Source organism: Aptenodytes patagonicus, chromosome 17 (assembly GCF_965638725.1).
Source record: "Aptenodytes patagonicus chromosome 17, bAptPat1.pri.cur, whole genome shotgun sequence".
NCBI lineage: Eukaryota > Metazoa > Chordata > Aves > Sphenisciformes > Spheniscidae > Aptenodytes > Aptenodytes patagonicus.
This window is the reverse complement of record NC_134965.1, coordinates 7,955,504-7,969,487: the sequence shown is the minus strand read 5'-3', so window position 1 is coordinate 7,969,487 and position 13,984 is coordinate 7,955,504. Positions and strand designations below refer to the sequence as shown.

The window sequence follows — 13,984 nt, the reverse complement described above, 5'->3', positions numbered from 1 at the left end:
CACCGGGCGCCGCCAGGGGGCGGCGCGGCGCGGCGCTCCCCGCCCCTCCCCCTCCTCCCTCAGGAGGAAGCCGCGCATGCGCGGGGGCGGGGCGGCGGGGCCGTTGGCGGGCAGCGCGCGTGCGCGGGAGCGGCTGGCGCAGCCACCACGGCGAGAGCGGGCGGCGGCGGCGGCGGCGAGCGGCGGGGCCGGCACGGGCACAGCGGCGGCGGCGCCATGAGGCCCGGGCAGGGGCACCGAGAGTAAGTAGGGGCGGGCGAGCGGCCGCCGCCTCCTCCTCTTCCTCACAGGGCGGCGGGACCGGCGCGGCCCACCCCCCCCCTCCTCATTGTCCTTCCCGGGTGTCCCCTCCCCCCACCCTCTGAGGCGGCGTGAGGTATCCCCGCTGTCGCGACCCTCCCCTTGTCGCGACAGCGCTGCGGGGGCCGCTCCCGGGAGGCGGCTGAGGAACGGGACGCGGGGACGGCTCCTCCGTCCCCGCGTCCCGTTCCTCAGCCGCCTCCCGGGAGCGGCCCCGGCCCCCCCCGCCTCCCCGGGGGTCTCCTCCCCTCAGTCCGGAGCTCCCCGGCTCGTCCTTGTGAGGAGACGGGGGGGAGCAGGCAGCCCGCCTAGGCCCCTCAGTGACCCCGGCACCTGAAGCTTTTAAATACCTTTCCCTTGATATCAACTACACAGCGGGAATCGCGATAATACGTCAGCCGTCGCGACAGAGAAGTGCCTTGAGGAAAAAGGGAGGATTGCGGTTGCAATGTGTGCAAATCCTTTGTGTAATTCTTCCCCACGAAAAGTGTCTTTTTGCAAGAGGTATCGTTAATATGTTTCTCGTCGTTTTTTATTTCCTACCAACCATTTTTCAAGCGTCTTAACACAAGCGTGAAGAAAACTGCAGAGCTTGACTTATCTGTTTTCAGCCCACTCGTGCAAGCAAAGTACTTAAATGCTTTTGGTTATGCAGCATATGATCTTCCCAGAGCAGCACCTGCGAGGGCTTACGGATGTGCTTTATCCTCCTCTTGGCATCGCCCCTAATTGCTAGGTACAAGTTTTAGGCTAAATTGCAGATGCAGGTTAGTTAGTTCAGTAATAATGCATTGCGCTCACTTCGTATCCTAGTCCTAATTATATCTTTTTTTTTAATCGCAGCGTCTCAAGAAAACACAAGTTTATTTGGAAAACTTTTTACAACAATACTTTTACCCCTCTATTGCAGAAACCCAGTTCTTTGTTGAACTGGTAGCTGCAGGAGAGCACGCTCTCAGTAGGTGAGGCTGGGTTCCCGAGTGATGTCATTTGTGCTGGAGCAACGGTGATGACTTTGTGATTGAATAAATCCTACTGGACGTGTCGGGCTTCGTGATTTTGTGTGTGCGCTGTAGAAACTTCGTCTGATTCAGCAGCCGACTGAGAAAATTCTGTGATAGGTGCTACGTAGGCAGTAAGGGAACATAGTGATGATAGTTGCTTTTTCCTTTCAGCGCGTGTATTTCCGATCAGGTCTTTTTCCACCTAAGGAATTTGAACTTGTTAGAGTCCGTTCATTTAGGTAAATACATAAAGCAGTGGGGAAAGACACTGTTGAAGCATATTACAGATATTAGAGGTGGAGAGAACAGGCTCTCCCAGCCAGCAGCCTGGGGAGTGAAGGATGCAGGGAGAGCGTACAGGTGGATCTGATGTCCTGTAAACCAATCCGGAGGGTCCCGAAACTCTGGGGGGGAAAAAAGCAGTGACAACAGAAAGCAAGCAGCGGTGAATTAACTGATCGGTAATTTTTAGTAGAGGAAGGTCTGGATCAAAAGCAAGTAAAAGTCAGAACAAACGGAGGGTAAGATTTGCAATAAATTCAGGACCTAAGCTTTTGGGGAAAAATGCTTCCATAAAAGAAAGGCTATTTATTTTTTAAATTATATTTCCACTGTGCAGTTGGGTAGAATTTCTGAGGTGACGAAATCAGATTGACCCTTTTCTGGGGGAGTTGCAGGTTGAGCTGGAGCTAGATGGGTTGATGAATAGACTGTAATTTACAAGCATCGCTTCAAATATTTTCAGTATTTCTCAACTATTTTAAGAAGCCATATTGAGTTCCAGCCCAACCAGCCTGATAGTCTAGAGAGAGGAAGGATGCGTATTGCTGGAACAAGAATTAAGCAAAAATAGATAAATCTGACATAATGGATGACAAGGGAAAGATGATTGCTGAAAGATGCTGGCATGCTCTCTGTTCCTTCATGCTTGGCGTATATTTTATGTTACATGGCTTTTGAAGTGTAAAAAAAGAAGAAAAAAAGAAAAGAAAAGAAATCTCATTTTGTGCTGAGATAAAAGAAAAAGCAGGTGCTTAAATTCTGTTAAGGATCAGCTTTGATATTGACATTAAGTAGTGACCTTACTTATGGTTACCCCTCGGTCATGTTGTGAGTTTCTCAATAGAATAAATAATGTGCTTAGCACCAAATAAATACCATTTAATAAGATGGTATTTTTGATCCCCCTTTCGCTTCACATTGCAAACAGATTCACACTTTTTCTGCTTGAGTGCAGCCTGGGGTGCTATTTCTGTTAATAACGTTAAAAAAATATGTTGGAGAATGTCCACATAGTATTGTTTTTTCTCCAAATGTAGGATTGAGAAACCCTTATGTTCTCTGTAACTTGGATATTTGCCTTCATTTAAGTCTTATTTGTATTTGTTTCAAGTTGTCCTCTGATAGATAAGCTTTTATATCTACGTTTGCTTCTGGGAACTGTTACCAGATCAAGAAGCGAAGTAAGGATTTTGTCAAGGACTGAAGTATCTGTATTTCCCAGAAATGCAGACTACCGTACAATGTACAGGAGCCTTAGCTTGTATCCTCACCTGCGCTCGCTGAAACGTCTGGACGTGGGATAGAAACTTCTGTAGGTGTTTCCTCCCCAGTGCAATACTTTTCTTTTTCACCTTGGTTTGTCCATTCACGTCTGTTCTTCTTCGTTTTTGACCTTGACTCGTTACTGGCCGGCATGCGGGGATGGGGCGAGTAGGAGGTAGAGGTGGTTGCCCTGACTGCCTGACCCCAAAGCCTCCAGCGCTGAAACGTTTTGTATCCTGTGTATTGCTGGCTCGCTCGTCTTCAGCGAGGTAATAGTGAAGGGAGTTACTGATTTATGAAGATGGGAGATGAAGTAATGTCCGTTCTGCATTTCTCTAAAGCTTGGTAATTTCCAGGATTCTGGGATTTATGGAATTACTAAATACACCAGCGAGAACATAGCCACAGCCTGACTTGCTTGATTTATTTAACAGATGATCAGAACTTTTAAATAATTGCTTTAAGAACATGTGGTTCACTGAAATGCTACACCCGACAGTTGAGTAACAGGTCACTCCGTCGCATTGTAGACTGTAACCAGGGCTTGCTGTCTCCTCTAAGGCTGTTTATGGGGTAAGATGCTCCTGAAGATGAGTAAAGGTTTCACAGTTTTCTGCATCTGTAATGGAGTGTATCATCCCACCGCTTTCAATTTTCAGCATTTTAAACGTTTTCAAACTCGGAAGTTAAGTGAATAATTAAGATTTTTATTCCTTGTGTGGTATGCCGTATTCCCATTTTCCCATTGTATTTTGTGACTCGTATTGAAAGCTTAACCATAACGGTCTTTGAGCAATTTTTCATTTAATTGCAGATCACTACTTTGAATCTGAATGCTAAAATGAGTTTGTCACACCATTCATCTTTTTTCCTTCTAAAAAAAATTGCTTTCCAAATACTGATTCAGCTGCTGAGGAACAGAGCTCCTGAAAAGGCATTCTGCTGACTGGCATCCAGAAAAGTTGTTTTTAACTTTGCCCAGAGATATTTTTCCAATGGGTTGTATTCCTCAAAAGCTAAGCTTACTATCCCAAATAGGCGTAGCTTGGCCTTGGTCTTGCCTACACCTGGAGCTGACGTGTTCATCAGCTGCCGCTTTCCGGGTTTTTGGTAATTTGATTTAAATAGACACTTAAAAAACCAATGACGACTGTGGTCCATGGCTGTTCTGGCTTTATAGAGACCCCTTTTCCTTAATTCGGTACGTTCTGTCTCTGTGTTTCTTCATGCCTCCCCGCTCATTTTGTATTTGGTATGTTGTTGCTATAATTATTCTCCCGTTGTGCTCGGGAATTATGCATAGTTTACGTATTCCCATTGCTTAACTTGTTTATACTGTGTTTGAAGATCAGTCCAAGTTTCCAGGGTTTGTGAAGAAAATGGTGATATTTTGTTACTGGAATAATTTCATGAGGATGTAGTTTGGCTGCAGTCTGGCTGTGGTACAGAATAGCGGGGCTGTATTTCTTGGGGTGTGCTGGGATGAAAACTGGGAGAGATTTTTGATGTAAGTTTTTGAGTCCCGTGCAGCGATTCTGGTCTGCTGGACAGTGTTGTGCTTGGAATGCCTGGAGCAGTTGAGTTGAACATCTGGGATATTGATGTATTTAGAGATAACTGAACTGCTCCAGGCTTTTAAATAGATGCATTGATGGGTTTTCTGTAAATGCCACGCATCTGAGGCAAACCTTTAAGTAAAATTCTGTTGAATTAGGTGACAGATCCTGCCTCCAACAAGAGCGGGCTCTGTAGCATCTTTGGTGTTCAATGAGTGAGATTTTTTTAATTTCTTACGATGTCTGTAGTAATGTGATGCAGAAAAGGTGAACCATGAAAGTGAAGCTATTTTTAGTATTTAAAAAAAAAAAAACAGTCAAAAAATGATCTACCAAGTGATACGCTGCTGACGTCTGTAGTGCAGCCAACCCAATTAAGGTGCCGTATATTGTTTCCAGCAGGATTCTGATTGCTTCTAATTTGGGAGCCACGCGAGAGCAAGTGGAAGTAGGTGAAACAACGTGCTTTGCTATTTGCAGTGGGTCTAGCATCCAGTTGTTTTCTGTAATTTCACTTCTTATACTTGGGCAATCTCCCTGTCCTGTGCTTCGCAGCTAAGACGGTAGCCACACGCGGCCTTCCTAGGTGATTTCTTCCTATATGGTGGGCATGGGGTTCCTGGCAGAGAAAAATGATTTGCTGCTGTAGGGAGAGCGCAGGGCAGTGGAAGAGAAAAAGAAATCCTGCATGTTTTTACTTGGTAAAATATTGCATAAGTCAGTGTTCAGTGCTGTGGATTTTTTTTTTTTTTTCATTTCCTGACCCCAGCGTATCCTTTGCTGTATCCTGCTATCCCTCTTCTTGCCTTCATGTTGTTAAACTTCGAGCGTACATTTTAGAGGACTCGCGTATCGCAGTCCTGCCCTTTCCTGTGGCTGTTGCCTTGCCACTCATTTTGTTCCTCTCTGTAGGCAGTTTCTGCACGCAGAACGCTTTGAAAAATGTTGTACGATTACTGTCTCAATCCAATACTATGTATATATATAGTTTAAATTTTGTTGGATGGAAATAGCATTGTATGAGCCTTTAAAAAAAAAAAAAGACACAGATGCTCCCACTCTCCAAAGTAAACTTCCTCCTCTGCTAATCTTTTTTTAAATCTGGAATGGAAAAAACATACATTTTTTAACATCTGGAAAGAGGAGCCCTTCATGCCTACTTTATTATTCTTCTATCCAGCATTGCTCTTCATTCATCCTCCTGTTCTGTCCCTGTTTTTCTTTTTTTTTTTTTGTCTTCTAAGCTAGGGGAACGTCGTGTGCTTTGGCTTCATTGTGGACAGGGAAAGTTAGGTATTTGCGTGCCCTTCTCTTCCAGCTCATCAGTCTGTTCTGATTCTGGGTTGGTTTTTTTTTTCGTCAGCTACAGAAAAGCCCTCAGCTTTTGCCTAGAATGGGTAATGTGTTTCTAGAGCTGGTAATTCATGCATCCTTTGACTTTAAATTGTTCACAACTATGCTGAGCATTTGTGAATGAGTGTGGAGGAAAATCAATGTGTGAAAAGGCCGGAGCAGGCAAGGGAAAACAGCTCTTCCAGTGCCTTTTTCCTGGTCACACCATTGCCTGATTTTTAGTTTTCCTGTCTGTGAACTCTTCAGTGTTTAAATTTAGAAATGGCTTGTTTTGGAGCAAGCCACTTTTAAGATCGTTTCCAGAAGATTTGCGTGTAATTTAATCCCATTCAGGTTTGCTGCTCTGCTGCTCTGATCTGTGTTTAGCTTGTTCTGCGAGACTTCAGGTTGCTCTTTCTCCCTATACCTCTCCCAGTATTTTCTAGAAATTTGGGGTTTTTTCCAGTCAAAACTGCAACAGCATTTATGAAGCCTTTTATACCTCTTCTATTCCCTGTTTCTATTCCTTGACAAGGTGGTATTTTTAGAATTGTTATTTTGTTAAAATAGCCTGAATGTTTAAAAAATGTAACTTCAGTTTCTCTGAAGGATCTCATTAGTGATTATTATTTAAGTACCCTAGAAATGGAATGCATGTAGTTTAGAAATTAGCCTGAATAATATATTTAATACTTCTGACATATATTCTCTCGTATTTACTATTCATTTCCAACACAGCTTAGTTTAATATTTCAGGACGTCTTCTTACTTACAGATTATCAATGAGTGAAGTTGCTGATGAAGAACCAAAAAAAGGCTTCTCAAAATGTGACAGTACGACATAACTTTTCAACCACTTAAATTTAAGTCAAGGCAGGAAAGAATTAAGATTTTACATACTTCCATCTAGTGTGCGTGAGGGAAATTGCATCTACGGTTAAAATCCCAGCCATTCTCCTAGCAGTTCCAGTTGGGCAAGGATCATCTCATCTGTTGGTCTTTGTTAAGCAGTTACGGCTGATAAACTGTGTAGCATCCCAGGGCTGACAGATTTTAGCTCTAAGTATTTATGTGGCGGTAGCTTTGCGATGTCCATAAAATGGCGACGCACGAAGTTTAAGAAAAATCACCTTTCGCCATGTGGCGTTCATACTCTCCTTCAGTGTGTTCCGCTCTATTTACTTGTCATCCTGTGCTAGAATTTCAGCTGCTTGATTTATGAATTATTGCTATTGAAATAAAATTCAAGTGGCTGTTCAGTTAGTTAAGAGCCAATTAAATCTGATTTTATTCTGATGTAACATTTCCAATGAACGTGCATAAAACGCAGTCTGTGGAGGAAAGTTAGATCTAAAAATGTTTAGTGTTTGTTTTTTATAATCTGTGCTTTAGAAAGCTTGACTTGCCAAATAAAATCCATTGCAATCTCACAGCAGTGAGTTCAGATGTTAAAAGTTACTCCATATAAGAAAATAAAACAGTTTTGGTGTTTTCAGTGATCCTGTATGAACCTTTAGCCACAGCTGCTGGTTGGAGAATGTATTCAACTAGAAGAAAGGAATTTCTCTTGTTTGCAACGCTTTTGGAGAATATAATTTATTTACTAGCCTTTGGTGACTTTCAAAGGTAGAAACAAGGGGTCTTCTGGGACTTCCGTTTCTCAAATCATGGGCTGTACTGTCTTTAGGGATCAGCGTTTATATTAGTTGAGTTTCCAGTATCAGAATGTGCTAATTACTGCGAGGTCCCCCGCTCACGGGGGATGCTCAGGATGAGATGCTTTGAGAAATGCAACCCAAGAACCTCGAGTGGTTCGTGCAGGACAGACAGAGATGCGTCCTTTGTTGCGTGGTGTTGGGGAGCCGAGTTCACTTTTAATGATCTGGTGGGGCGCGGCCACGCCGAAATACTAACGATACCAGAAAATAACCTACTGAGCCTTACAGTCCTGAATTGTGTTAGCAATACATACAGCAAGTGGAGAATGAGCAGGTACTTTTCGTTATATGTGGCAATTAAAATGTTTCTCTTGATTGTGGCATTTATTAGGGGAAATGACTGCCAATTCCAGTTTTATTTTGACAATTTAACACCGTACATTATGTCCTCTATGGGCTGGGAGGGTGCTGGCTGAGACTATTTTGATATTAAGGGTCTGGTTTGCCTTATTTTTTATTAAAAATAAATCATATTGATGCAGATAAATTTTATTTCTAACTAGACAAGTCTGCACTAGCCAGCTCTCAGGTTTGTGGCGTCTGTCTCTAACAAGATTACAGATATGGAGAAAATGATTTATTTTAGTTTCCAACGCTTAGATAAAACTCTGTTTTTGTGCAGATGGCAATGAAAGGATAACACATAGCTCAGACAAATTTGTATAAAGCACCGTATATTTGTACCAGAATCCAAATCTTCGGTACATCAGTAATATTGAGACTTATACTACTATCGTACTAGCCTGGGGTTTTTTTCAGCAGCTAGAATTAATTGCCATGTGTAGAGGTCGGTGGGGTTGGTGTACTCCGGTCTGGCTGCTCCGTGCTTCCAGCTGCCCGGCCCGGTACCCCGAAGAGCTGTTGGGAATTGTCTGGTTGGTATTGGAGAATGCTTCGCGGGTTTTGGGTGGAAGACGTTCAGAGCGTTACAGGGTGTGAGGATGCTCGGCTTTTTGGAGGGGGTTGGAGATGGTACAAGTGTTTGTAGGGTTGCCTGCTCCTCCGTCAAAGGCTTTTATAAAACTCTTCAGTAGAGTGTGATAAAGAAAATTCTGGTAGCTGTGCTAATTCTAAATAAATGTTTACTAAACAACATTAATGGATTTAAAATGTTTTTAGGAATAGTTATTAGTCTTTCAGTCTTGTATGGTGAAGGGAGTTTTGTCTCGATGGGGGGCTGCCATTTTAATGCTTCCTGGCAGGAGGCCTATTTTGATCATGCAAATTAGGTTGGAAAAAGTAGGCTAAGCCATTAAAAAGTAGGAGAGATCATGAAATTTTAAATTTTTAAGGTGACTGTTTTTCTAATTATTAACATTTTTTGTTATCATCGTTTACGTATGTCACTTCATTTTCCTTAATTCTCATGTCCTCATCCCTTAACGCTGACAACCTCAATGCCGGTTGCTCTCACATCCACTGCTCAAAATGGAAGCCATAGTCCGTTGGCTATTTTATTCCCAGCAAGGTGCTTGGAAATATTGCCACGTGGTGTGTTTTGTTGGATAATTAGAAATGCAGATACAGACTTTTTTGTTGCACTGTGGTTAATTTTTTCTATTCTGTGAACATTAATAGGAACTGAAGGTTAAACTTGGCTTATGTAAACTCTGGGTATTTGCAGGATGCTTATTGGCAAGGGGATTAATTCTGGCAGTGAGAAAGGGGCACGCGTGCAAATGGGCGAGGATCGGAGCCAGTGCCCGGAAGACTGGATCTCCAGTGAGAAGACGCTGGGGTTTTCCCCAGGATGATCTCTTCACGGGCTCCACCTTCCCCATCAGTTTCTGGCCGGGGGGACGAGCTGCTTGCCAGCAGGGTGGCATGGCACTGGTGGAACACGGGATCCCACTGGGGATGTGGGGAAGAGCCCCCTGCTACCCCTCCTGGCCGGCACGTGGATCCTGTGGCCACCATCCTGCAGAAACGCTGCAGCCTGTCCTTCACATCCCGCTCCTCCGGGCAAAGAGTGCGCCGGCAAAATAACTGTCTTGGTGCCTGCCAGCTTGCGAGCTTCATTTAATCCTATTAATTTTTAATAGAAAATTAATATTAAGCTAGCATAGTTCTAACATGACTTTGCCTGTGCGCAGAAAGACCCCCGGTTTGCGTTTGCTTTGAAGGAGAAGAGTGTTGGATCCTGCAGGAGTGAGACCCTCGTGGCGGAGCCGGCAGCCAGAGCAGCATGGGGCTTTGAGCTGGGGGACGTGCCTTTGTAGGGCTGTCACCTTCAGCAAATACAGTACTAGTGCCCTGTTCCGCTTCAGTGATCACAAATGTTGGTTGGATTTCAAATGTATATCTCTAAAAGTAGTGCTCTGCAGCGGGGTGTTGTTTGTATGCCGTGCTGCTTGGATAAACTGAGGGGAACTGGGGATTTCCAGCTAAATGTGTGCAACAAGTGTATTGTGTGTTGATTAGCACAGAGCTGATCTGACCGGTGTCTAGGGGACAATGCCAAGAGCTGAATACCATTGTTACGAGGACTTCAGTAAATATTAATTTAAGCAATTTAGGGTTTCTGTTGGTGAAAAAAAAAAAACATATTTTTAATTGCTGTTTTCGCTAGGAGCTAATAAAGGAGAGTTGTGCTGGAGATGCAGAGTTTGTACCCAGCCACCCAACTGTGGCTTTGCTACAGTTGATGTTCTGCAGCCTCCAAAACAGTAAACTTGAAACAGGAAGGTCTGCTCTGTGAGTTGATGGTATCTTTCTCTTGTTAAGATAGGTTCTGGGAAAGTAAGCTGCATTCCTTAGCTCTTGCAAACCTTTTTAATTGTTTTTTCTCACAACCTTAGCCTGATCTTATCATGTAAGTAATTGTTGCATCATATTTACTGGGAAGTCAGATAATTGCTTTATACCTTTTAATGGGAAGTGTTTGGGGAGCCTCTTACCTCTGAGATGTAGATGAGCAGCGCAGCGACGACTGCAACACTTGCATTTCTCCCAGCTTTTCTGGAGCTCGACGGGCAGCGAGCAGGAGAAGGGAGGCACGGATGGCTGGCACCTTCTGTAGAACTGGGTAGCGGCCATAAAGTTACTTGGTGTTTTAGACTCCGTCATAAAAGTAAAGCTACCAGCTCTGATGTGCCTTGTATTTAGGTTTATCTCATCTGCGGGAATATTCAGCCAGACTTTCCTTATGAAGTAGTATTATAGGGTATTAATTATTCATAGTCAGTTTAATTCTTCTTTCTTGCATATTTAATTGTAATAGCATGCTGTATGTCACAGTGATTTCCCAGAAGAACTGTACACCAAAGGAAAACCATTCAGGTATATAGTCTTAAATATGTCCGTGCTAATCTTTGTTGTTTAATTTTGGAGTAGAATGGGTTATTGTCAGATGTTTCTTGCGGAGAAACAATTATGCAAAATCATGATTTAGCTTAATCTTTTCAGCTAAATTCTTCAAGCTCAAATAGCTGGTTTGATTTTCGCTGATGACATTTATGTTGTCTTGCTTATTTTATGAGGAACAAATGCTTAATGGGAGGGAGGACGTGACTTCTGTTTTCTTCTCTGAAGGGGGGGAACCTCTATCAAAGACTTTGGAAGTGCCAATCGATTCCTTCCAGAAGATGAAGGAAGGGAATAAGATTTTTATTGAGTTTTTTTTCAGCGATCAAACGGCAATGCCAAATGCTTGTGTGATTAAGGTTAGGGTTTTTTAACGGCTGGGATGGGCTCTTAATGCTTGACGTGAGAAAATACTGGAGGCACAGGAACTACAAATGCATTCACAATTCGAATTGCATTATCCTCGTTCTAGAGCTGTTTCATGCTTGTAAGGCACTTGGTGAAACCGAATCCCTCGTGTTTGGAGAGCAGGATTGTTCTCCGAGATTTACTGTAGGAGTTTAAACTTCTGAAAAATCTGTTTACAATGTGTCTGAACCAGAGGATAGAGGACACAGTAGAGACTGTTATCTGTTTACTGCTCAGATAAGGAGGTGGAATAGATTGCTGGCCTGTTTCTGAACTCTGCTTAATGAATGGTTGCTAGGCAAATTGCATCTCAATCAGCTTAATCCTCAAGATGTCATTTACAGGTCTGCTCTTTGTGAGGGCCAGAACCGTGTGCTTTCAAACTGTACAGGCCAGAAATTGCTAGCAAAGCAGCTTAGAATAGCTTGTTCAAAAATTCAGCATACATGTGTTGCTGAGCTGCCCAATTTAAAGTGCCTGTTGTCGCAGGGCCATCATTGCATGGCCATGCGCTAGATTAGATGTTCGGTGACAGACAGGAGGCAGCAGCATCATTAGCACCCGTTTCTGGATCAGCACAGCATACATCGTAACATTTTGGCACTGGATTAACATGAAAGAAAATGTTTCTAAATGGGGACTGCACTGCTGACGTGATGAAAGGTATTTCTCTTTTGGCTGAGTTTGCTCAGAGCCGGGTGTGATTTCGAGGTGTATACGTGGGACATGACTAACTTTGGCAAACAGTTGAAAGTGGGAGGTGGTGTTACCTGGCACGGGGCAGGGAGCTGGGGCTGGCCTTGGTGAGAGATCTCTAATCAGGAGAGGGCACGGGTTGGTTGTGTGAAGGCTTCAACCTGCCTCTGAAACACTGGACTTTCACCCGCAGCATCGGGAGAGAGTCGATTAATTGCATATGCTGGTGTGTGTTACCCACATACATTAGGCTCATGATTTAGTCCAAAGGAAAAGGTTTCCTAATGTAGTTAAGCTTTAACAGTCTCTTTGTAAAGAAAGATAACAAGATACTTGTTTTTAGTGGTTTCCCATGACAGTGATTAATCTTATTGCAGGCAGAGCATTGTTCTTTGCATGGCTACACCTTCCTTTCCTTTGACATACATCTTTTGTGAGTGCTGTGTGTCATGACACCGAACACTGTAAATGCAAACTGGAAAAGACTGGACTTGTTGAATGCTAAAGACATTTTAGAACTGTTTATGGTCACCGTGTGCTGATAGGAAATGTCCTTCACGTGGCACGGTTATTAAAAGTGCAGGTGAAAGCGAAGTATGTGAACTTTGCAGTGCTTGCATAGTTTGGATGTGTGCAGCTTTTGTGCTATTCAAAAATACTGTTAGAATTTTAGGAAAAGATTGTATTAAAACATTGAGAGCCTCTCCAAATAAAGCATAAATAAAATATTCCACCTTAGTCACCAGCAGAATGACGGTGGTGCTTGCATCTTTACGCTGTAGATGGGAAGAGGACTGTTGAACAGAAGACTTTGTGATCAGAGAGTGCTTTTCATGCAAATGAAGATTTTATTACATGCTGCTGAATCAGGGGCTTGTGTAGCGAGAACAGCACAGAAGTGATAAGATCACTTTGTCATAGCTTGAAATTTTGCCCAGCGTGTCTTTCAGATCGCTGAAACGGGCAAGAAACACTCTTGTTAAGGGCACAGCAGTAACTGATACAATATTTTGGGGACAGGGCTTTTTCTTCACGGTACGGTCTGTCTGCAGTGATCTGCCACACGTCCGCAGCCCTGATTTCAAAGCAATGAGGAACTGCAACGTGTAGGTGACCCTGCGTACCAGCAGAGTCATAAAAGCTCCCGTTCCTGATGGGATCCCAGTTCTGCTCTTGCCTGAACGGGTACAGAATCTCCTCTCTGCTGCAGGCTAGCATTGGTTAGAGCACAGTTGTCCATCCTTTTGGCCGGGTTAGCCTGTGTTGCTTGTTCCCAAGTCGTGCAGGGGCTCTGCACATGCCGCGGGGCTGTGTTTTCCTGCAAAGGGCACCCATCCAGGACTGGCTCCATTGGTTTTCCTTTTGTATTTGTTAGCTAATATTGTCTTCCCGATGTCCTTTCGTGGTTAGAACCGGTTTGGTTTAATGAGGACTGTTGTTGCCAACAAGCGAATGGATATATGTAGTGGAATAGGCATCTAAATCTTCCCCTGCAAATGGGTAGTATTCAGCATCCTGATGTGACCTTGGTAAAAGTTCTCCGGCGTGTTACTTTCCCTCTTTATTTATCTCTCTTGCTGTGTAGCAGCTTTCGTTACAGAGAAGCATCTGAGCTATTGGAAATCTGTCCGCTCTTCTCTTCCTCTCTCCAGAGACATTGTCAGCATAACACCCAAGCTGCTTAGATTGACGCCTGAATATTCCGCTTTTGCACAATCAGGAGGCATTCAATGAAGTAGCAAGATGAGAAGAAGTTTAAGACTTAGGACTGACATTTTTAGACACTTTTCAAGCCATAATTTTGAATAGTCTTGGTGAGGAAGGTCAAAGGCTTCCTTCACGTGGGATGCCCCCTTACGTGTGTGTTGAGCATCCATCAAAGCGTATAGCACAGGGGAGAAACATGCTTAACAGCCATCAGATTGCAGCGTGGGGCTGTTCATATTTCAAATTCTCATCTGAAGAGTCTAGGAACAAAATCTAACCCTGCACATTCCTGGAGAGTTTCAGAGCAGCAGGATGGAACCTTTTTTTCCCATTTTTCTCATGCAAATTAAGGTAAGAATTATTCAGTGTTTAAAATCTGGTTTATACTGGCTTCTGAATTTCATTTAAAATAAAC

General features: G+C 43.5%; 1 protein-coding gene across 2 annotated transcripts in view; it reads left to right on the top strand.

The window, feature by feature from the left end:
• The first annotated feature begins 196 nt into the window (after positions 1-196).
• FAM222B (family with sequence similarity 222 member B) overlaps positions 197-13,984 on the top strand; it is a 34,600-nt gene continuing 20,812 nt past the window's right edge. The window contains exon 1 of one of the 2 annotated variants that reach the window (XM_076354379.1): positions 197-242. The gene's annotated coding sequence lies outside the window, so the exon portion shown is untranslated. The remainder of the gene's footprint in view (positions 243-13,984) is intronic. The other variant, XM_076354378.1, reaches the window with a different exon arrangement.